The 24605-nt window shown below is 37.7% G+C and overlaps 5 non-coding genes across 5 annotated transcripts; all 5 read left to right on the top strand.

The window, feature by feature from the left end:
- The first annotated feature begins 94 nt into the window (after positions 1–94).
- LOC120285473 lies at positions 95–2089 on the top strand. Its single transcript, XR_005544736.1, has one exon. It is a non-coding gene; the product is annotated as a small subunit ribosomal RNA (ribosomal RNA).
- Positions 2090–2778: 689 nt separating this feature from the next.
- Positions 2779–2957, top strand: LOC120285478. The gene has a single exon (XR_005544741.1). It is a non-coding gene; the product is annotated as a 5.8S ribosomal RNA (ribosomal RNA).
- A 394-nt stretch (positions 2958–3351) lies between these two features.
- LOC120285484 lies at positions 3352–7166 on the top strand. Its single transcript, XR_005544746.1, has one exon. It is a non-coding gene; the product is annotated as a large subunit ribosomal RNA (ribosomal RNA).
- Positions 7167–10940: 3774 nt separating this feature from the next.
- Positions 10941–12935, top strand: LOC120285472. The gene has a single exon (XR_005544735.1). It is a non-coding gene; the product is annotated as a small subunit ribosomal RNA (ribosomal RNA).
- A 689-nt stretch (positions 12936–13624) lies between these two features.
- On the top strand, positions 13625–13803 carry LOC120285469. The gene has a single exon (XR_005544732.1). It is a non-coding gene; the product is annotated as a 5.8S ribosomal RNA (ribosomal RNA).
- Positions 13804–24605: the final 10802 nt, after the last annotated feature.

Genomic DNA, 24605 nt, shown 5'->3' with positions numbered 1-24605 from the left:
AATCATGGAATTATATAAAGTGAAAAATCCATATATCTATTATATTGCTTATTTCGATTCAAAAAATATGAATGGAATATGAAGGAAAAACATTATTCTGGTTGATCCTGCCAGTAGTTATATGCTTGTCTCAAAGATTAAGCCATGCATGTCTAAGTACACACGAATTAAAAGTGAAACCGCAAAAGGCTCATTATATCAGTTATGGTTCCTTAGATCGTTAACAGTTACTTGGATAACTGTGGTAATTCTAGAGCTAATACATGCAATTAAAACATGAACCTTATGGGACATGTGCTTTTATTAGGCTAAAACCAAGCGATCGCAAGATCGTTATATTGGTTGAACTCTAGATAACATGCAGATCGTATGGTCTTGTACCGACGACAGATCTTTCAAATGTCTGCCCTATCAACTTTTGATGGTAGTATCTAGGACTACCATGGTTGCAACGGGTAACGGGGAATCAGGGTTCGATTCCGGAGAGGGAGCCTGAGAAACGGCTACCACATCTAAGGAAGGCAGCAGGCGCGTAAATTACCCACTCCCAGCTCGGGGAGGTAGTGACGAAAAATAACAATACAGGACTCATATCCGAGGCCCTGTAATTGGAATGAGTACACTTTAAATCCTTTAACAAGGACCAATTGGAGGGCAAGTCTGGTGCCAGCAGCCGCGGTAATTCCAGCTCCAATAGCGTATATTAAAGTTGTTGCGGTTAAAACGTTCGTAGTTGAACTTGTGCTTCATACGGGTAGTACAACTTACAATTGTGGTTAGTACTATACCTTTATGTATGTAAGCGTATTACCGGTGGAGTTCTTATATGTGATTAAATACTTGTATTTTTTCATATGTTCCTCCTATTTAAAAACCTGCACTAGTGCTCTTAAACGAGTGTTATTGTGGGCCGGTACTATTACTTTGAACAAATTAGAGTGCTTAAAGCAGGCTTCAAATGCCTGAATATTCTGTGCATGGGATAATGAAATAAGACCTCTGTTCTGCTTTCATTGGTTTTCAGATCAAGAGGTAATGATTAATAGAAGCAGTTTGGGGGCATTAGTATTACGACGCGAGAGGTGAAATTCTTGGACCGTCGTAAGACTAACTTAAGCGAAAGCATTTGCCAAAGATGTTTTCATTAATCAAGAACGAAAGTTAGAGGTTCGAAGGCGATCAGATACCGCCCTAGTTCTAACCATAAACGATGCCAGCTAGCAATTGGGTGTAGCTACTTTTATGGCTCTCTCAGTCGCTTCCCGGGAAACCAAAGCTTTTGGGCTCCGGGGGAAGTATGGTTGCAAAGCTGAAACTTAAAGGAATTGACGGAAGGGCACCACCAGGAGTGGAGCCTGCGGCTTAATTTGACTCAACACGGGAAAACTTACCAGGTCCGAACATAAGTGTGTAAGACAGATTGATAGCTCTTTCTCGAATCTATGGGTGGTGGTGCATGGCCGTTCTTAGTTCGTGGAGTGATTTGTCTGGTTAATTCCGATAACGAACGAGACTCAAATATATTAAATAGATATCTTCAGGATTATGGTGCTGAAGCTTATGTAGCCTTCATTCATGGTGGCAGTAAAATGTTTATTGTGTTTGAATGTGTTTATGTAAGTGGAGCCGTACCTGTTGGTTTGTCCCATTATAAGGACACTAGCTTCTTAAATGGACAAATTGCGTCTAGCAATAATGAGATTGAGCAATAACAGGTCTGTGATGCCCTTAGATGTCCTGGGCTGCACGCGCGCTACAATGAAAGTATCAACGTGTATTTCCTAGACCGAGAGGTCCGGGTAAACCGCTGAACCACTTTCATGCTTGGGATTGTGAACTGAAACTGTTCACATGAACTTGGAATTCCCAGTAAGTGTGAGTCATTAACTCGCATTGATTACGTCCCTGCCCTTTGTACACACCGCCCGTCGCTACTACCGATTGAATTATTTAGTGAGGTCTCCGGACGTGATCACTGTGACGCCTTGCGTGTTACGGTTGTTTCGCAAAAGTTGACCGAACTTGATTATTTAGAGGAAGTAAAAGTCGTAACAAGGTTTCCGTAGGTGAACCTGCGGAAGGATCATTATTGTATAATATCCTTACCGTTAATAAACATTTGTTATAATACAAATAAATACAATTTACCAAAATAAAAATATTACAAAATGATTCTACGGAATCAAAAGTTAAAGTGAAAATAAAATGTAGATGGCTTTTATTTTATTTATATGTGGGGCTTGGCAACCTCATAAAAAGACTTTAACATTATTAATGTTGTTGTGCGTATTTGTGGCAGTACTTACTACAACAACGGCGTTTCCTATAAAAACAAATTCTCGAAAATGGAAATCGAAGAAACTAAACTAAATTCGAAAGTGGAAGTCGAATTAAAATTAAAATAATTTTGAATGTGGTAATCGAAATAAGTTTGTGTGTATATGGACCATAATATACACGCGTTGCGAATATGTATTGTTCATCTATGTTATGAGCATACGTTGGCTAATGCAACAACCTAAAATATACAATGTTTGTACCTGTCATCCATCAGGTTAATGTTTTATATAAATTTTGCAGTATGTGTCACCCAAAATAGCAAACCATAACCAGATTATTATGATACATAATGCTTATATGAAACTAAGACATTTCGCAACATTTATTTTAGGTATAAAAATAAATTTATTGAAGGAATTGATATATGCCAGTAAAATGGTGTATTTTTAATTTCTTTCAATAAAAACAATATTGACATTATATAAAAATGAATTATAAAACTCTAAGCGGTGGATCACTCGGCTCATGGGTCGATGAAGAACGCAGCAAACTGTGCGTCATCGTGTGAACTGCAGGACACATGAACATCGACATTTTGAACGCATATCGCAGTCCATGCTGTTATGTACTTTAATTAATTTTATAGTGCTGCTTGGACTACATATGGTTGAGGGTTGTAAGACTATGCTAATTAAGTTGTTTATAAATTTTTTATAAGCATATGGTATATTATTGGATTAAATAATGATTTTATTCATAATATTAAAAAAGAAATGAAAAACATTATCTCACATTTGAATGTGAAAAACGAAGAGAAATATTTTCTTTTTCAATCAAATAATACTGAGAAATGTCTAGCATAAAAAATTGAAATATTTTTCATCTAGAATTGTCTCTTATTAATGATTCGAAAAAAAAAAAACTTGGTTATGTTATTATTCTTCGTTGGTTCGTTAAATGGATAAAAAATAACTTTGCTTACAAGAACTATTGGAACTATTTATAACGAATTTAATTGATTGTTTTATCATTTATATATAAAGAATTTATGGCAAAATATAGTTATATATACAACCTCAACTCATATGGGACTACCCCCTGAATTTAAGCATATTAATTAGGGGAGGAAAAGAAACTAACAAGGATTTTCTTAGTAGCGGCGAGCGAAAAGAAAACAGTTCAGCACTAAGTCACTTTGTCTATATGGCAAATGTGAGATGCAGTGTATGGAGCGTCAATATTCTAGTATGAGAAATTAATGATTTAAGTCCTTCTTAAATGAGGCCATTTACCCATAGAGGGTGCCAGGCCCGTATAACGTTAATGATTACTAGATGATGTTTCCAAAGAGTCGTGTTGCTTGATAGTGCAGCACTAAGTGGGTGGTAAACTCCATCTAAAACTAAATATAACCATGAGACCGATAGTAAACAAGTACCGTGAGGGAAAGTTGAAAAGAACTCTGAATAGAGAGTTAAACAGTACGTGAAACTGCTTAGAGGTTAAGCCCGATGAACCTGAATATCCGTTATGGAAAATTCATCATTAAAATTGTAATATTTAAATAATATTATTAAGAATAATGTGCATTTTTTCCATATAAGGACATTGTAATCTATTAGCATATCCCAAATTTATCATAAAATATAACTTATAGTTTATTCCAATTAAATTGCTTGCATTTTAACACAGAATAAATGTTATTAATTTGATAAAGTGCTGATAGATTTATATTATTACAGAGCGTTAATTTTTCGGAATTATATAATGGCATAATTATCATTGATTTTTGTGTTTATTATATGCTCTTGTATGATTAACAATGCGAAAGATTCAGGATACCTTCGGGACCCGTCTTGAAACACGGACCAAGGAGTCTAACATATGTGCAAGTTATTGGGATGTAAACCTAATAGCGTAATTAACTTGACTAATAATGGGATTAGTTTTTTAGCTATTTATAGCTAATTAACACAATCCCGGGGCGTTCTATATAGTTATGTATAATGTATATTTATATTATTTATGCCTCTAACTGGAACGTACCTTGAGCATATATGCTGTGACCCGAAAGATGGTGAACTATACTTGATCAGGTTGAAGTCAGGGGAAACCCTGATGGAAGACCGAAACAGTTCTGACGTGCAAATCGATTGTCAGAATTGAGTATAGGGGCGAAAGACCAATCGAACCATCTAGTAGCTGGTTCCTTCCGAAGTTTCCCTCAGGATAGCTGGTGCATTTTAATATTATATAAAATAATCTTATCTGGTAAAGCGAATGATTAGAGGCCTTAGGGTCGAAACGATCTTAACCTATTCTCAAACTTTAAATGGGTAAGAACCTTAACTTTCTTGATATGAAGTTCAAGGTTATGATATAATGTGCCCAGTGGGCCACTTTTGGTAAGCAGAACTGGCGCTGTGGGATGAACCAAACGTAATGTTACGGTGCCCAAATTAACAACTCATGCAGATACCATGAAAGGCGTTGGTTGCTTAAAACAGCAGGACGGTGATCATGGAAGTCGAAATCCGCTAAGGAGTGTGTAACAACTCACCTGCCGAAGCAACTAGCCCTTAAAATGGATGGCGCTTAAGTTGTATACCTATACATTACCGCTAAAGTAGATGATTTATATTACTTGTGATATAAATTTTGAAACTTTAGTGAGTAGGAAGGTACAATGGTATGCGTAGAAGTGTTTGGCGTAAGCCTGCATGGAGCTGCCATTGGTACAGATCTTGGTGGTAGTAGCAAATAATCGAATGAGACCTTGGAGGACTGAAGTGGAGAAGGGTTTCGTGTGAACAGTGGTTGATCACGAGTTAGTCGGTCCTAAGTTCAAGGCGAAAGCCGAAAATTTTCAAGTAAAACAAAAATGCCTAACTATATAAACAAAGCGAATATAATACACTTGAATAATTTTGAACGAAAGGGAATACGGTTCCAATTCCGTAACCTGTTGAGTATCCGTTTGTTATTAAATATGGGCCTCGTGCTCATCCTGGCAACAGGAACGACCATAAAGAAGCCGTCGAGAGATATCGGAAGAGTTTTCTTTTCTGTTTTATAGCCGTACTACCATGGAAGTCTTTCGCAGAGAGATATGGTAGATGGGCTAGAAGAGCATGACATATACTGTTGTGTCGATATTTTCTCCTCGGACCTTGAAAATTTATGGTGGGGACACGCAAACTTCTCAACAGGCCGTACCAATATCCGCAGCTGGTCTCCAAGGTGAAGAGTCTCTAGTCGATAGAATAATGTAGGTAAGGGAAGTCGGCAAATTAGATCCGTAACTTCGGGATAAGGATTGGCTCTGAAGATTGAGATAGTCGGGCTTGATTGGGAAACAATAACATGGTTTATGTGCTCGTTCTGGGTAAATAGAGTTTCTAGCATTTATGTTAGTTACTTGTTCCCCGGATAGTTTAGTTACGTAGCCAATTGTGGAACTTTCTTGCTAAAATTTTTAAGAATACTATTTGGGTTAAACCAATTAGTTCTTATCAATTATAACGATTATCAATTAACAATCAATTCAGAACTGGCACGGACTTGGGGAATGCCAAATGCCTCGTCATCTAATTAGTGACGCGCATGAATGGATTAACGAGATTCCTACTGTCCCTATCTACTATCTAGCGAAACCACAGCCAAGGGAACGGGCTTGGAATAATTAGCGGGGAAAGAAGACCCTTTTGAGCTTGACTCTAATCTGGCAGTGTAAGGAGACATAAGAGGTGTAGAATAAGTGGGAGATATTAGACCTCGGTTTGGTATCGTCAATGAAATACCACTACTCTTATTGTTTCCTTACTTACTTGATTAAATGGAACGTGTATCATTTCCTAGCCATTATACGGATATATTTATTATATCTTATGGTATTGGGTTTTGATGCAAGCTTCTTGATCAAAGTATCACGAGTTTGTTATATAATCGCAAACAAATTCTTTAATAAAACGATGCATTTATGTATTTTTGATTTGAAAATTTGGTATAACTCCAATTACTCAGGTATGATCCAATTCAAGGACATTGCCAGGTAGGGAGTTTGACTGGGGCGGTACATCTCTCAAATAATAACGGAGGTGTCCCAAGGCCAGCTCAGTGCGGACAGAAACCACACATAGAGCAAAAGGGCAAATGCTGACTTGATCTCGGTGTTCAGTACACACAGGGACAGCAAAAGCTCGGCCTATCGATCCTTTTGGTTTAAAGAGTTTTTAACAAGAGGTGTCAGAAAAGTTACCATAGGGATAACTGGCTTGTGGCGGCCAAGCGTTCATAGCGACGTCGCTTTTTGATCCTTCGATGTCGGCTCTTCCTATCATTGTGAAGCAAAATTCACCAAGCGTTGGATTGTTCACCCATGCAAGGGAACGTGAGCTGGGTTTAGACCGTCGTGAGACAGGTTAGTTTTACCCTACTAATGACAAAACGTTGTTGCGACAGCATTCCTGCGTAGTACGAGAGGAACCGCAGGTACGGACCAATGGCACAATACTTGTTCGAGCGAACAGTGGTATGACGCTACGTCCGTTGGATTATGCCTGAACGCCTCTAAGGTCGTATCCGTGCTGGACTGCAATGATAAATAAGGGGCAATTTGCATTGTATGGCTTCTAAACCATTTAAAGTTTATAATTTATTTTATAAACGACAATGGATGTGATGCCAATGTAATTTGTAACATAGTAAATTAGGAGGATCTTCGATCACCTGATGCCGCGCTAGTTACATATAAAAGCATTATTTAATACAATGACAAAGCCTAGAATCAATTGTAAACGACTTTTGTAACAGGCAAGGTGTTGTAAGTGGTTGAGCAGCTGCCATACTGCGATCCACTGAAGCTTATCCTTTGCTTGATGATTCGATAAATAAATGATTTTTTCCTGTAGCCAAACACCTCGTCATCAATTTAGTGACGCATATGATATTGTCCCTATCATATAATTTTTGATATAAAGACTTTAAAGAATTGTATCAAGTTGCCAAACACCTCGTCATCAATTTAGTGACGCATATGATATTGTCCCTATCATATAATTAATATAAAGACTTTAATGAATTGTGTCAAGTTGCCAAACACCTCGTCATCAATTTAGTGACGCATATGATATTGTCCCTATCATATAATTAATATAAAGAATTTTAATGAATTGTGTCAAGTTGCCAAACACCTCGTCATCAATTTAGTGACGCATATGATATTGTCCCTATCATATAATTTTTGATATAAAGACTTTAAAGAATTGTATCAAGTTGCCAAACACCTCGTCATCAATTTAGTGACGCATATGATATTGTCCATATCATATAATTAATATAAAGACTTTAATGAATTGTGTCAAGTTGCCAAACACCTCGTCATCAATTTAGTGACGCATATGATATTGTCCCTATCATATAATTTTTGATATAAAGACTTTAAAGAATTGTATCAAGTTGCCAAACACCTCGTCATCAATTTAGTGACGCATATGATATTGTCCATATCATATAATTAATATAAAGACTTTAATGAATTGTGTCAAGTTGCCAAACACCTCGTCATCAATTTAGTGACGCATATGATATTGTCCCTATCATATAATTTTTGATATAAAGACTTTAAAGAATTGTATCAAGTTGCCAAACACCTCGTCATCAATTTAGTGACGCATATGATATTGTCCATATCATATAATTAATATAAAGACTTTAATGAATTGTGTCAAGTTGCCAAACACCTCGTCATCAATTTAGTGACGCATATGATATTGTCCCTATCATATAATTAATATAAAGACTTTAATGAATTGTGTCAAGTTGCCAAACACCTCGTCATCAATTTAGTGACGCATATGATATTGTCCATATCATATAATTAATATAAAGACTTTAATGAATTGTGTCAAGTTGCCAAACACCTCGTCATCAATTTAGTGACGCATATGATATTGTCCCTATCATATAATTTTTGATATAAAGACTTTAAAGAATTGTATCAAGTTGCCAAACACCTCGTCATCAATTTAGTGACGCATATGATATTGTCCATATCATATAATTAATATAAAGACTTTAATGAATTGTGTCAAGTTGCCAAACACCTCGTCATCAATTTAGTGACGCATATGATATTGTCCCTATCATATAATTAATATAAAGAATTTTAATGAATTGTGTCAAGTTGCCAAACACCTCGTCATCAATTTAGTGACGCATATGATATTGTCCCTATCATATAATTAATATAAAAACTTTTAATGAATTGTGTCAAGTTGCCAAACACCTCGTCATCAATTTAGTGACGCATATGATATTGTCCCTATCATATATTTTTTGATATAAAGACTTTAAAGAATTGTATCAAGTTGCCAAACACCTCGTCATCAACTACTATATTATGGTTGCGCCGACCTCTCATATTGTATTCTCTTATGTGTTCATAGGATTTTGGCAATTATATACGAGTAAATTAAATAATATACTTATGAAAATGATTAATTATTATATGTATAAGGGAAAAAATGCTGAAATATTCCCATATTATCTTAGTATTATAGAGGAAAGACCGTTGCCGACCTCTCATATTGTTCAAAACTTATGTATTCATATGATTTTGGCAATTAAATGAGTAAATTAAATAATATACATATGAAAATGATTAATTATTATATGTATAAGGGAAAAAATGCTGAAATATTCCCACATTCTCTCAGTATTATAGAGAAAAGCCATTATAGTGAGAGGGTATAGTAGTGTAAACGACCGGAATTACGACAGAGGGTTCAAAAACTACTATAGGTAGGCAGTGGTTGCCGACCTCTTATATTGTTCAAAACTTATGTATTCATATGATTTTGGCAATTATATGAGTAAATTAAATAATATACATATGAAAATGATTAATTATTATATGTATAAGGGAAAAAATGCTGAAATATTCCCACATTCTCTCAGTATTATAGAGAAAAGCCATTATAGTGAGAGGGTATAGTAGTGTAAACGACCGGAATTACGACAGAGGGTTCAAAAACTACTATAGGTAGGCAGTGGTTGCCGACCTCTCATATTGTTCAAAACTTATGTATTCATATGATTTTGGGAATTATATGAGTAAATTAAATAATATACATATGAAAATGATTAATTATTATATGTATAAGGGAAAAAATGCTGAAATATTCCCACATTCTCTCAGTATTATAGAGAAAAGCCATTATAGTGAGAGGGTATAGTAGTGTAAACGACCGGAATTACGACAGAGGGTTCAAAAACTACTATAGGTAGGCAGTGGTTGCCGACCTCTCATATTGTTCAAAACTTATGAATTCATATGATTTTGGGAATTATATGAGTAAATTAAATAATATACATATGAAAATGATTAATTATTATATGTATAAGGAAAAAAATGCTGAAATATTCCCACATTCTCTTAGTATTATAGAGAAAAGCCATTATAGGGAGAGGGTATAGTAGTGTAAACGACCGGAATTACGACAGAGGGTTCAAAAACTACTATAGGTAGGCAGTGGTTGCCGACCTCTCATATTGTTCAAAACTTATGTATTCATATGATTTTGGCAATAATATGAGTAAATTAAATAATAAACATATGAAAATTAATATGTATTATATGTATAAAGAAAAAAATAATCATATTATATATGAATAATGGAAAAAAAAATGAAATGTTCATATAATCTCTTAATATATAAGAGAATAGCCCGTATGTTGGGTGGCAAACGGAATTGAAAATACCCGCTTTGACGACAGCGGGTTCAAAAACTACTATAGGTAGGCAGTGGTTGCCGACCTCCCGCATTATTCGAAATATTTATTTCGGATTATGTTTATATTGGTTACATACAATAAAGTATATTATTATCCGTACAAATTTGTTTCTCAGTTCTATAGAACACGGGACTTGGCTCCGCGGATAATAGGAATATACGCTTTTTAGATAATATCGTTGAAACAAAAGTCAAGTTTCTATTATATATAGAATAACAAATCGTTTCCATATATTATCGTTAATTTTTGGAGGCAGGCAAATATTTATTTATTACCTGCCGTATAGTTGGATTATTATATCGTTACGGTATAATACAAATATGGATTCTTATGAAAGAAATATAAAATTATATATTAAATGTGGAAATATTATCATATGCGCTTGGTTTTATGTTATATATTACCAGAGAGATATATGAAAAGAGATAAATTTTAAATTTATCTTCAAAATGCAAATGATTTAACTTAATATTTATATTGGTTAAACAAAAATTGTACATGTGTGGATACAATAATTATGTATGTTGGAAATAAAATGATATTTTATAATGAAATATGTATATATAAAAAGATATAATTATAGAAACATATATATTACAATAATTATATGAAATTCTTGTTATATTGGTAAAACAAGTATAAATTAAAAATGAAATTATGGATTACGAATGCTATATAAAAATGGCCGTAATCGAATGGATATTTTACTTATAAATATATATTTAAAATTTTACCCAAAGGCGAAATATTGAATTTTATTCAATATAATAAAAATCATGGAATTATATAAAGTGAAAAATCCATATATCTATTATATTGCTTATTTCGATTCAAAAAATATGAATGGAATATGAAGGAAAAACATTATTCTGGTTGATCCTGCCAGTAGTTATATGCTTGTCTCAAAGATTAAGCCATGCATGTCTAAGTACACACGAATTAAAAGTGAAACCGCAAAAGGCTCATTATATCAGTTATGGTTCCTTAGATCGTTAACAGTTACTTGGATAACTGTGGTAATTCTAGAGCTAATACATGCAATTAAAACATGAACCTTATGGGACATGTGCTTTTATTAGGCTAAAACCAAGCGATCGCAAGATCGTTATATTGGTTGAACTCTAGATAACATGCAGATCGTATGGTCTTGTACCGACGACAGATCTTTCAAATGTCTGCCCTATCAACTTTTGATGGTAGTATCTAGGACTACCATGGTTGCAACGGGTAACGGGGAATCAGGGTTCGATTCCGGAGAGGGAGCCTGAGAAACGGCTACCACATCTAAGGAAGGCAGCAGGCGCGTAAATTACCCACTCCCAGCTCGGGGAGGTAGTGACGAAAAATAACAATACAGGACTCATATCCGAGGCCCTGTAATTGGAATGAGTACACTTTAAATCCTTTAACAAGGACCAATTGGAGGGCAAGTCTGGTGCCAGCAGCCGCGGTAATTCCAGCTCCAATAGCGTATATTAAAGTTGTTGCGGTTAAAACGTTCGTAGTTGAACTTGTGCTTCATACGGGTAGTACAACTTACAATTGTGGTTAGTACTATACCTTTATGTATGTAAGCGTATTACCGGTGGAGTTCTTATATGTGATTAAATACTTGTATTTTTTCATATGTTCCTCCTATTTAAAAACCTGCACTAGTGCTCTTAAACGAGTGTTATTGTGGGCCGGTACTATTACTTTGAACAAATTAGAGTGCTTAAAGCAGGCTTCAAATGCCTGAATATTCTGTGCATGGGATAATGAAATAAGACCTCTGTTCTGCTTTCATTGGTTTTCAGATCAAGAGGTAATGATTAATAGAAGCAGTTTGGGGGCATTAGTATTACGACGCGAGAGGTGAAATTCTTGGACCGTCGTAAGACTAACTTAAGCGAAAGCATTTGCCAAAGATGTTTTCATTAATCAAGAACGAAAGTTAGAGGTTCGAAGGCGATCAGATACCGCCCTAGTTCTAACCATAAACGATGCCAGCTAGCAATTGGGTGTAGCTACTTTTATGGCTCTCTCAGTCGCTTCCCGGGAAACCAAAGCTTTTGGGCTCCGGGGGAAGTATGGTTGCAAAGCTGAAACTTAAAGGAATTGACGGAAGGGCACCACCAGGAGTGGAGCCTGCGGCTTAATTTGACTCAACACGGGAAAACTTACCAGGTCCGAACATAAGTGTGTAAGACAGATTGATAGCTCTTTCTCGAATCTATGGGTGGTGGTGCATGGCCGTTCTTAGTTCGTGGAGTGATTTGTCTGGTTAATTCCGATAACGAACGAGACTCAAATATATTAAATAGATATCTTCAGGATTATGGTGCTGAAGCTTATGTAGCCTTCATTCATGGTGGCAGTAAAATGTTTATTGTGTTTGAATGTGTTTATGTAAGTGGAGCCGTACCTGTTGGTTTGTCCCATTATAAGGACACTAGCTTCTTAAATGGACAAATTGCGTCTAGCAATAATGAGATTGAGCAATAACAGGTCTGTGATGCCCTTAGATGTCCTGGGCTGCACGCGCGCTACAATGAAAGTATCAACGTGTATTTCCTAGACCGAGAGGTCCGGGTAAACCGCTGAACCACTTTCATGCTTGGGATTGTGAACTGAAACTGTTCACATGAACTTGGAATTCCCAGTAAGTGTGAGTCATTAACTCGCATTGATTACGTCCCTGCCCTTTGTACACACCGCCCGTCGCTACTACCGATTGAATTATTTAGTGAGGTCTCCGGACGTGATCACTGTGACGCCTTGCGTGTTACGGTTGTTTCGCAAAAGTTGACCGAACTTGATTATTTAGAGGAAGTAAAAGTCGTAACAAGGTTTCCGTAGGTGAACCTGCGGAAGGATCATTATTGTATAATATCCTTACCGTTAATAAACATTTGTTATAATACAAATAAATACAATTTACCAAAATAAAAATATTACAAAATGATTCTACGGAATCAAAAGTTAAAGTGAAAATAAAATGTAGATGGCTTTTATTTTATTTATATGTGGGGCTTGGCAACCTCATAAAAAGACTTTAACATTATTAATGTTGTTGTGCGTATTTGTGGCAGTACTTACTACAACAACGGCGTTTCCTATAAAAACAAATTCTCGAAAATGGAAATCGAAGAAACTAAACTAAATTCGAAAGTGGAAGTCGAATTAAAATTAAAATAATTTTGAATGTGGTAATCGAAATAAGTTTGTGTGTATATGGACCATAATATACACGCGTTGCGAATATGTATTGTTCATCTATGTTATGAGCATACGTTGGCTAATGCAACAACCTAAAATATACAATGTTTGTACCTGTCATCCATCAGGTTAATGTTTTATATAAATTTTGCAGTATGTGTCACCCAAAATAGCAAACCATAACCAGATTATTATGATACATAATGCTTATATGAAACTAAGACATTTCGCAACATTTATTTTAGGTATAAAAATAAATTTATTGAAGGAATTGATATATGCCAGTAAAATGGTGTATTTTTAATTTCTTTCAATAAAAACAATATTGACATTATATAAAAATGAATTATAAAACTCTAAGCGGTGGATCACTCGGCTCATGGGTCGATGAAGAACGCAGCAAACTGTGCGTCATCGTGTGAACTGCAGGACACATGAACATCGACATTTTGAACGCATATCGCAGTCCATGCTGTTATGTACTTTAATTAATTTTATAGTGCTGCTTGGACTACATATGGTTGAGGGTTGTAAGACTATGCTAATTAAGTTGTTTATAAATTTTTTATAAGCATATGGTATATTATTGGATTAAATAATGATTTTATTCATAATATTAAAAAAGAAATGAAAAACATTATCTCACATTTGAATGTGAAAAACGAAGAGAAATATTTTCTTTTTCAATCAAATAATACTGAGAAATGTCTAGCATAAAAAATTGAAATATTTTTCATCTAGAATTGTCTCTTATTAATGATTCGAAAAAAAAAAAACTTGGTTATGTTATTATTCTTCGTTGGTTCGTTAAATGGATAAAAAATAACTTTGCTTACAAGAACTATTGGAACTATTTATAACGAATTTAATTGATTGTTTTATCATTTATATATAAAGAATTTATGGCAAAATATAGTTATATATACAACCTCAACTCATATGGGACTACCCCCTGAATTTAAGCATATTAATTAGGGGAGGAAAAGAAACTAACAAGGATTTTCTTAGTAGCGGCGAGCGAAAAGAAAACAGTTCAGCACTAAGTCACTTTGTCTATATGGCAAATGTGAGATGCAGTGTATGGAGCGTCAATATTCTAGTATGAGAAATTAATGATTTAAGTCCTTCTTAAATGAGGCCATTTACCCATAGAGGGTGCCAGGCCCGTATAACGTTAATGATTACTAGATGATGTTTCCAAAGAGTCGTGTTGCTTGATAGTGCAGCACTAAGTGGGTGGTAAACTCCATCTAAAACTAAATATAACCATGAGACCGATAGTAAACAAGTACCGTGAGGGAAAGTTGAAAAGAACTCTGAATAGAGAGTTAAACAGTACGTGAAACTGCTTAGAGGTTAAGCCCGATGAACCTGAATATCCGTTATGGAAAATTCATCATTAAAATTGTAATATTTAAATAATATTATTAAGAATAATGTGCATTTTTTCCATATAAGGACATTGTAATCTATTAGCATATCCCAAATTTATCATAAAATATAACCTATAGTTTATTCCAATTAAATTGCTTGCATTTTAACACAGAATAAATGTTATTAATTTGATAAAGTGCTGATAGATTTATATTATTACAGAGCGTTAATTTTTCGGAATTATATAATGGCATAATTATCATTGATTTTTGTGTTTATTATATGCTCTTGTATGATTAACAATGCGAAAGATTCAGGATACCTTCGGGACCCGTCTTGAAACACGGACCAAGGAGTCTAACATATGTGCAAGTTATTGGGATGTAAACCTAATAGCGTAATTAACTTGACTAATAATGGGATTAGTTTTTTAGCTATTTATAGCTAATTAACACAATCCCGGGGCGTTCTATATAGTTATGTATAATGTATATTTATATTATTTATGCCTCTAACTGGAACGTACCTTGAGCATATATGCTGTGACCCGAAAGATGGTGAACTATACTTGATCAGGTTGAAGTCAGGGGAAACCCTGATGGAAGACCGAAACAGTTCTGACGTGCAAATCGATTGTCAGAATTGAGTATAGGGGCGAAAGACCAATCGAACCATCTAGTAGCTGGTTCCTTCCGAAGTTTCCCTCAGGATAGCTGGTGCATTTTAATATTATATAAAATAATCTTATCTGGTAAAGCGAATGATTAGAGGCCTTAGGGTCGAAACGATCTTAACCTATTCTCAAACTTTAAATGGGTAAGAACCTTAACTTTCTTGATATGAAGTTCAAGGTTATGATATAATGTGCCCAGTGGGCCACTTTTGGTAAGCAGAACTGGCGCTGTGGGATGAACCAAACGTAATGTTACGGTGCCCAAATTAACAACTCATGCAGATACCATGAAAGGCGTTGGTTGCTTAAAACAGCAGGACGGTGATCATGGAAGTCGAAATCCGCTAAGGAGTGTGTAACAACTCACCTGCCGAAGCAACTAGCCCTTAAAATGGATGGCGCTTAAGTTGTATACCTATACATTACCGCTAAAGTAGATGATTTATATTACTTGTGATATAAATTTTGAAACTTTAGTGAGTAGGAAGGTACAATGGTATGCGTAGAAGTGTTTGGCGTAAGCCTGCATGGAGCTGCCATTGGTACAGATCTTGGTGGTAGTAGCAAATAATCGAATGAGACCTTGGAGGACTGAAGTGGAGAAGGGTTTCGTGTGAACAGTGGTTGATCACGAGTTAGTCGGTCCTAAGTTCAAGGCGAAAGCCGAAAATTTTCAAGTAAAACAAAAATGCCTAACTATATAAACAAAGCGAATATAATACACTTGAATAATTTTGAACGAAAGGGAATACGGTTCCAATTCCGTAACCTGTTGAGTATCCGTTTGTTATTAAATATGGGCCTCGTGCTCATCCTGGCAACAGGAACGACCATAAAGAAGCCGTCGAGAGATATCGGAAGAGTTTTCTTTTCTGTTTTATAGCCGTACTACCATGGAAGTCTTTCGCAGAGAGATATGGTAGATGGGCTAGAAGAGCATGACATATACTGTTGTGTCGATATTTTCTCCTCGGACCTTGAAAATTTATGGTGGGGACACGCAAACTTCTCAACAGGCCGTACCAATATCCGCAGCTGGTCTCCAAGGTGAAGAGTCTCTAGTCGATAGAATAATGTAGGTAAGGGAAGTCGGCAAATTAGATCCGTAACTTCGGGATAAGGATTGGCTCTGAAGATTGAGATAGTCGGGCTTGATTGGGAAACAATAACATGGTTTATGTTCTCGTTCTGGGTAAATAGAGTTTCTAGCATTTATGTTAGTTACTTGTTCCCCGGATAGTTTAGTTACGTAGCCAATTGTGGAACTTTCTTGCTAAAATTTTTAAGAATACTATTTGGGTTAAACCAATTAGTTCTTATCAATTATAACGATTATCAATTAACAATCAATTCAGAACTGGCACGGACTTGGGGAATCCGACTGTCTAATTAAAACAAAGCATTGTGATGGCCCTAGCGGGTGTTGACACAATGTGATTTCTGCCCAGTGCTCTGAATGTCAAAGTGAAGAAATTCAAGTAAGCGCGGGTCAACGGCGGGAGTAACTATGACTCTCTTAAGGTAGCCAAATGCCTCGTCATCTAATTAGTTTTTTTTTTTTTTTTTTTTTTTTTTTTTAGCGTGCGTTTATTTATTTAAATCTGTCCTAGTGGACAATAATTAAATGGTTTTGCGGGGGAACATTAGCTTAAGGGATACTATTGTACATGTATTTGTGGCGGGTTTTATATGTGTTGTCTATTGTTGTGGAAGATCGAGAGGGTGTCTCCTCATGAGACGTCTGCTTGTTTGGCTATTGTCTAACAGGTTGGTGGCGAGGTGGTTAGGGTGGTTTTCGAGCCTTTTCAGGTATCTCTCGCTGAGCCTGGAGATTTCATCAGCGACTTGTGGGATTCCAAGTTCCCTATGTATGGCGACATTCTCGTGGTAGGGATGCGCATTACAGGCAATTCTCAAGCACCTATTCTGGAACCGCTGTATACGCAGGCGATTCGTGTGGCTTGCCGTGCCCCATAGCTGTATCCCGTAGGTCCAGATGGGCTTGAGAATTGCCTTGTACACCAGGATTTTGTGGTTCTGCCTTAGCTTGGACCCTCTCCCAATAAGCCAATGCATCTGCCTCAGACGCGCATCGGCCTGTATGCGTTTGCTGACGATGTGGGGACGCCAAGTGAGCCTGCGGTCCAGGGTAAGTCCTAAGTACTTGGGTGCGGGTGCGTTGGGAATGATGACTCCGTTTAGCGTGACCGGTGGGCAGTCTCCTCTCCTTAGTGCAAATGTTGTTTGGGTAGATTTTTCCGCGTTCACTACGATGTTCCACCTGCTGAGCCAGGGATGTAGCGCGTCCATTTGCCTTTGGATTGTTTCGGAGGCTTCTCGTGGGTCGGATGAGGAGGCGAGGAAAGCCGTGTCATCTGCATAAGTCGCTATAGTTAGGTTCCTGGAGGGGATTATGGGAAGGTCTGCGGTGTAAAGGGTGTACAGTATTGGTCCGAGCACACTGCCTTGCGGAACTCCAGCTCTGATCAGTCTGGGTAGGCTTATTGCACTTCCGCATCTGACTTGGAATGCTCTTCCCTCAGTGTAGGATTTGAGGAGGGTAAAATGGGGGCTTGGGAGGTAGGATTTGAGTTTATGGAGGAGTCCAGGATGCCAAACTCTGTCGAATGCCTGCTTCACGTCGAGCATTACAGCGCAGCAGTATTTCTTTTGCTCGAATGCCTCGAGGATCCGTTCGACTAGCCGGTGGCATTGCTCTGGTGTTCCGTGGGAGCGCCTGAAGCCAAACTGGTGATCGGGGATCAAACCAGCCTCATCCAGTACTGGCAATACTCTGCGCAAAAATACTCTTTCGAGTATTTTGGAGAGGATTGCCAGCAAACTAATCGGACGATAGGAGGCGAGATTGGCTTCAGGCTTACCAGGCTTGAGGAGGACAATAACCTCTGCTCTTTTCCACTCTTCCGGGAAGTACCCTAGCCGGAAGCAGCTGTTGTAAATGCTGGCCAGCATTTGTGTGCAGCGGAATGGGAGCATTTTTAGGGCCGCCGCATCTATACGATCCAGGCCTGGAGATTTGTTGTTCTTCAGTAGAGCAATCTCCTGCGCAACTTCCTCAGGGTCGACTGGTTCCAACGGGGGACCGGGAGAGCTTGGGCTATTGAGAAACCGGGCTGTTTCAGCATGTTCTTCGGCAGTGCAGCAGTCGAACGGAGAGAAGGCGTTGTAAAGGTGTTCGGCGAAAGCTTCTGCTCTTTCAGCATCCGAACGGCACCAGGATCCATCTGCTTTGCGCACTGCGGAAACCTTTTTGGCTGGTCGTTTAATGTGGCGGGTGACGTTCCACAGATTGTGGTCTGGGTCCCCGGGAGAGAGTTCCTCGAGGAATCTGAGGAAGGAGTCCTGGCGTAGGCTGGAGATCTTGTCCTTCAACTCCTTTGTGGCGTGATTGAGCGCTGTTTTGTCTCTTGGATTGCGCGTCAAGAACCAAACTCTCCTGAGACGCCTCTTCTCAGTCACGAGTGCCGCAATTTCCGGGGACCAGAGGTGGAGGTCCCTGCTAGGTGTTCTCGCAGTCTTTGGTGGCGGTGGGCTTGCGAATTCCGCAGCGTTTTGCATCTGCCTGGTGAGATTCCCGATAGCTTCATCAATGTTCCTGGGTGTGTTGAGGATGGGGTTCGGATTGACGGTGGAGAGCATCCAGGACGCGAACTTGGCGGCGTCGGTATATTTTCCAGTGAGCCTTCTGAGCGGGGTTTTCCTGAGGACTGGCGTGTTGATTAGCACGTTTATTGCACAGTGGTCTGACAGGAGATCAGCATTTGTTGTGCAGCTGATCTTCGCATGCCCTATGCCTTTCGACACAGCAAAGTCCAGCAGGTCTGGAGTCTTGAGGGGATTCGTTGGCCAGTGAGTGGGCTCGCCAGTGGAGTGGCAGTCCAGTCGGTGGCGTTGCAGGTACCCAAACAGAGTTTTCCCTTTGGGGTTGTTGGCGCGCGATCCCCACCAAGAATGTTTGGCGTTATAATCTCCAGCTGCTATGAAGCGGGGCCCAAAATGCTCGAAGAACTCACTGAGGTGAGATGCTGTTATGCGGTATCTGGGGGGAAAGTAGACCGCTCCAATGTCTAAATCTCCTTGCGGGCTGACAATCCTGATGACAGGACATTGTGCCCAGTCTTGCTGAAACGCGGGCAGCTCTAGGTATTGAATACCGCTCCTGATGAGGATGGCTGCTCCACCGCGTGCTCTGCCAGAAGGATGGTCTGCATGGATGAGGTCATATCCGCTGATATTAAAGTGGGATCTGGGGGAGAAGTGGGTTTCGGCTACGAGTAGGATATCGATCTGGTGGGTCTTCAGATGGTGCTCGACTATGGCCTTGCTGTTCTGCAGGCCGTTCGCATTCCAGACGACTAGGTGGAGCTTTAGTTGCATGACTTGCTGTTGAGAATGGTGGCCACCAGCTGTGTCATCTGGGTGAACATGCGCTCCATCATCCTTTCCATCATTCCTTCCATGCGAGCGAACATCGCTTCTATCTGACCGGAGTGTGGGGTTTCTGTTTGGGTTTGGACTGGGGTTGTGGGATTCTGCGGTGCTGCGTGCACTCCGTTGAGGGCGTCTCGGTAGCTCCTGCCAGAGGTGACGTTTGGTGATGCCACGGGCGGCGCCTTGTTAGCATTAGCGACGGGCCTTGTTTTCGGAGCAGCGAGTGCTTTGGCCCTTTTGTATGCAGGGCATCCCTTGAAAGACGCAGGATGGTCCGCCTGGCAGTGGAAGCAGCACGCTTTGTCGTCCTCCCTCTTCTCACATGCCCTCGATTCGTGAGGGCCTCCACACTTTACACATCGGTATTCCAGGAAGCAGTAACGCTGTGTATGACCGAATCCTTGGCACCTGAAGCATTGAGGCACGTCGTTGAACTTCTGCGGCGGTTCAATGGTTACTACCGACCTGCAGATCCGCTTGACTTGGTAGACGTCTTTGTTGTTGCTGGAAGGCTCCAGGTTGGCGAAGAATATTCCCAGCGGTTCTTTAGTTCTTCTGCCAATGGGATTGTGCAGATCTCTAACAGCGTGCCCTTGTCTGCGAAGGTCTTCAATGATTTCCTCACGATCGGTGGAGTGGTGGAGTCCTTTGATGACAACCTTGTATGCACGTTCATCTTTCGGCTGGAAAGTCCGATGCCTCTTGTTTTGGGCCACAAGTTGGAGACGCAGAGCTGTATAGGACTCTTTGTCCGGCATCATGACACGTACGTTGTTGCCATTCACGGTCTTGTAGGTAAAATTGTTCTTCGGGCCTACAAGAGTCGTGATCATCTTGACGAGTGCCGAGATGTTGGTCACATCGGGGATAAAAATCGGAGGTGGCTTGATGGTCTTCGGGGTGGGCTTTGGTTTCTCGGGGGTCTTGGGCTTGGAATCATCTTTAGGTCCGGGTTCGTCATCAGAGCTCTCTTGGTCGTACTCGTCTTCTTCGGTCGAGAGTAAAGCGAAGGCGTTGTTGGCGAGCTTCTTGCGCAGAGCAGCGCTAGTGCTTGGCTTATCTTCCAGCTCCTCTCCCTGTGCTTTCTTTGCCGGTTTTCGCTTTATCTCGCCCGGCTCTGTATGCGAGGTGCTTCCCTCGCTGCTGGAGCTGCTCTTGCGTGTTCTCAGAGCCTTTTTGCGTGGTGTTGTTCCAAGCTTGTGGGTGCGCGGGGGGGCCTGCCAGTCCATCTTCTCCAAAGTTGATAAGGAGTGAGGAGGGGGGGGGGGGGGAAGCTGGGCACCGTAAGCCGGTGAGCCAGGCAGCACGTGGCTGCTGCTTTGCAATTATACCGCTGCTTCGAGCACTGGGTTTTTTGCGCTGATAACACGCACACTCGGGTGTGCGATGGTGTTAGTGCGAACTACCGTTAGGTACGTTGGCTGGGCCAATCAAAACGCGCGACAAGATCACGCGACGCGAAGTGGCTGGGCACAAGTAACGGGCTTACAACTGTGAACAATTTGCTAACAATTTGCTAACAATTTGCTGTCGATCCGCAGGCACGTCTGCACTCGTCGAGTGTTCGATCGCGACTCATCAATTTAGTGACGCATATGATATTGTCCCTATCATATAATTAATATAAAGACTTTAATGAATTGTATCAAGTTGCCAAACACCTCGTCATCATTTAGTGACGCATATGATATTGTCCCTATCATATAATTTTGATATAAGACTTTAAAGAATTGTATCAAGTTGCCAAACACCTCGTCATCAATTTAGTGACGCATATGATATTGTCCATATCATATAATTAATATAAAGACTTTAATGAATTGTGTCAAGTTGCCAAACACCTCGTCATCAATTTAGTGACGCATATGATATTGTCCCTATCATATAATTTTTGATATAAAGACTTTAAAGAATTGTATCAAGTTGCCAAACACCTCGTCATCAATTTAGTGACGCATATGATATTGTCCATATCATATAATTAATATAAAGACTTTAATGAATTGTGTCAAGTTGCCAAACACCTCGTCATCAATTTAGTGACGCATATGATATTGTCCCTATCATATAATTAGATATAAAGACTTTAATGAATTGTGTCAAGTTGCCAAACACCTCGTCATCAATTTAGTGACGCATATGATATTGTCCATATCATATAATTAATATAAAGACTTTAATGAATTGTGTCAAGTTGCCAAACACCTCGTCATCAATTTAGTGACGCATATGATATTGTCCCTATCATATAATTAATATAAAGAATTTTAATGAATTGTGTCAAGTTGCCAAACACCTCGTCATCAATTTAGTGACGCATATGATATTGTCCCTATCATATAATTAATATAAAAACTTTTAATGAATTGTGTCAAGTTGCCAAACACCTCGTCATCAATTTAGTGACGCATATGATATTGTCCCTATCATATAATTTTTTGATATAAAGACTTTAAAGAATTGTATCAAGTTGCCAAACACCTCGTCATCAACTACTATATTATGGTTGCGCCGACCTCTCATATTGTATTCTCTTATGTGTTCATAGGATTTGGCAATTATATACGAGTAAATTAAATAATATACTTATGAAAATGATTAATTATTATATGTATAAGGGAAAAAATGCTGAAATATTCCCATATTATCTTAGTATTATAGAGGAAAGACCGTTGCCGACCTCTCATATTGTTCAAAACTTATGTATTCATATGATTTTGGCAATTAAATGAGTAAATTAAATAATATACATATGAAAATGATTAATTATTATATGTATAAGGGAAAAAATGCTGAAATATTCCCACATTCTCTCAGTATTATAGAGAAAAGCCATTATAGTGAGAGGGTATAGTAGTGTAAACGACCGGAATTACGACAGAGGGTTCAAAAAACTACTATAGGTAGGCAGTGGTTGCCGACCTCTTATATTGTTCAAAACTTATGTATTCATATGATTTTGGCAATTATATGAGTAAATTAAATAATATACATATGAAAATGATTAATTATTATATGTATAGAGGGAAAAAATGTGAAATATTCCACACATTCTCTCAGTATTATAGAGAAAAGCCATTATAGTGAGAGGGTATAGTAGTGTAAACGACCGGAATTACGACAGAGGGTTCAAAAACTACTATAGGTAGGCAGTGGTTGCCGACCTCTCATATTGTTCAAAAACTTATGTATTCATATGATTTTGGGAATTATATGAGTAAATTAAAATAATATACATATGAAATGATTAATTATTATATGTATAAGGAAAAAATGCTGAAATATTCCACATTCTCTCAGTATTATAGAGAAAAGCATTATAGTGAAGGGTATAGTAGTGTAAACGACCGAATTACGACAGGGGTCAAAAACTACTATAGTAGGCAGTGTTGCCGACCTCTCATATTGTTCAAAACTTATGAATTCATATGATTTGAATTATATGAGTAAATTAATAATATAGATATGAAAATGCAAAATTAATTATTATATGTATTAAGGAAAAAGATTAATACTAATATTGCCCCAACATTGTCATAGATGGAATTTATATAGAATAGAGAAAAGCCTCGTAAAGGGGGAGAGGGTATAGTAAGTGTAAACGACCGGGAATTACGACAGAGGGTTCAAAAAACTACTATAGGTAGGCAGTGGTTGCCGACCTCTCATATTGTTCAAAACTTATGTATTCATATGATTTTGGCAATAATATGAGTAAATTAAATAATAAACATATGAAAATTAATATGTATTATATGTATAAAGAAAAAAATAATCATATTATATATGAATAATGGAAAAAAAAATGAAATGTTCTCTTAATATATAAGAGAATAGCCCGTATGTTGGGTGGCAAACGGAATTGAAAATACCGCTTTGACGACAGCGGGTTCAAAAAACTACTATAGGTAGGCAGTGGTTGCCGACCTCCCGCATTATTCGAAATATTTATTTCGGATTATGTTTATATTGGTTACATACAATAAAGTATATTATTATCCGTACAAATTTGTTTTCTCAGTTCTATAGAACACGGACTTGGCTCCGCGGATAATAGGAATATACGCTTTTTAGATAATATCGTTGAAACAAAAGTCAAGTTTCTATTATATATAGAATAACAAATCGTTTCCATATATTATCGTTAATTTTTGGAGGCAGGCAAATATTTATTTATTACCTGCCGTATAGTTGGATTATTATATCGTTACGGTATAATACAAATATGGATTCTTATGAAAGAAATATAAAATTATATATTAAATGTGGAAATATTATCATATGCGCTTGGTTTTATGTTATATATTACCAGAGAGATATATGAAAAGAGATAATTTTAAATTTATCTTCAAAATGCAAATGATTTAACTTAATATTTATATTGTTAAACAAAAATTGTACATGTGTGGATACAATAATTATGTATGTTGGAAATAAAATGATATTTATAATGAAATATGTATATAAAAAGATAAAATTATAGAAACATAATATATTACAATAAATATATGAAATTCTTGTTATATTAAAACAAGTATGAATTAAAAATGAAATTATGGATTACGAAATGCTATATAAAAATGGCCGTAATCGAATGGATATTTTACTATAAATATAATAAAATTTTACCCAAAGGCGAAATATTGAATTTTATTCAATATAATAAAAATCATGAATAATATAAAGAAAATCTATATATCTATTATATGCTATTTCGATTCAAAAATATGAATGGAATATGAAGGAAAAACATTATTCTTGGTTGATCCTGCCAGTAGTTATATGCTTGTCTCAAAGATTAAGCCATGCATGTCTAAGTACACACGAATTAAAA

The sequence above is a fragment of the Drosophila simulans genome, unplaced genomic scaffold (assembly GCF_016746395.2).
Source record: "Drosophila simulans strain w501 unplaced genomic scaffold, Prin_Dsim_3.1 Segkk25_quiver_pilon, whole genome shotgun sequence".
Taxonomy (NCBI): Eukaryota; Metazoa; Arthropoda; class Insecta; order Diptera; family Drosophilidae; genus Drosophila; species Drosophila simulans.
This window is presented reverse-complemented; position numbering and strand designations above follow the sequence as displayed.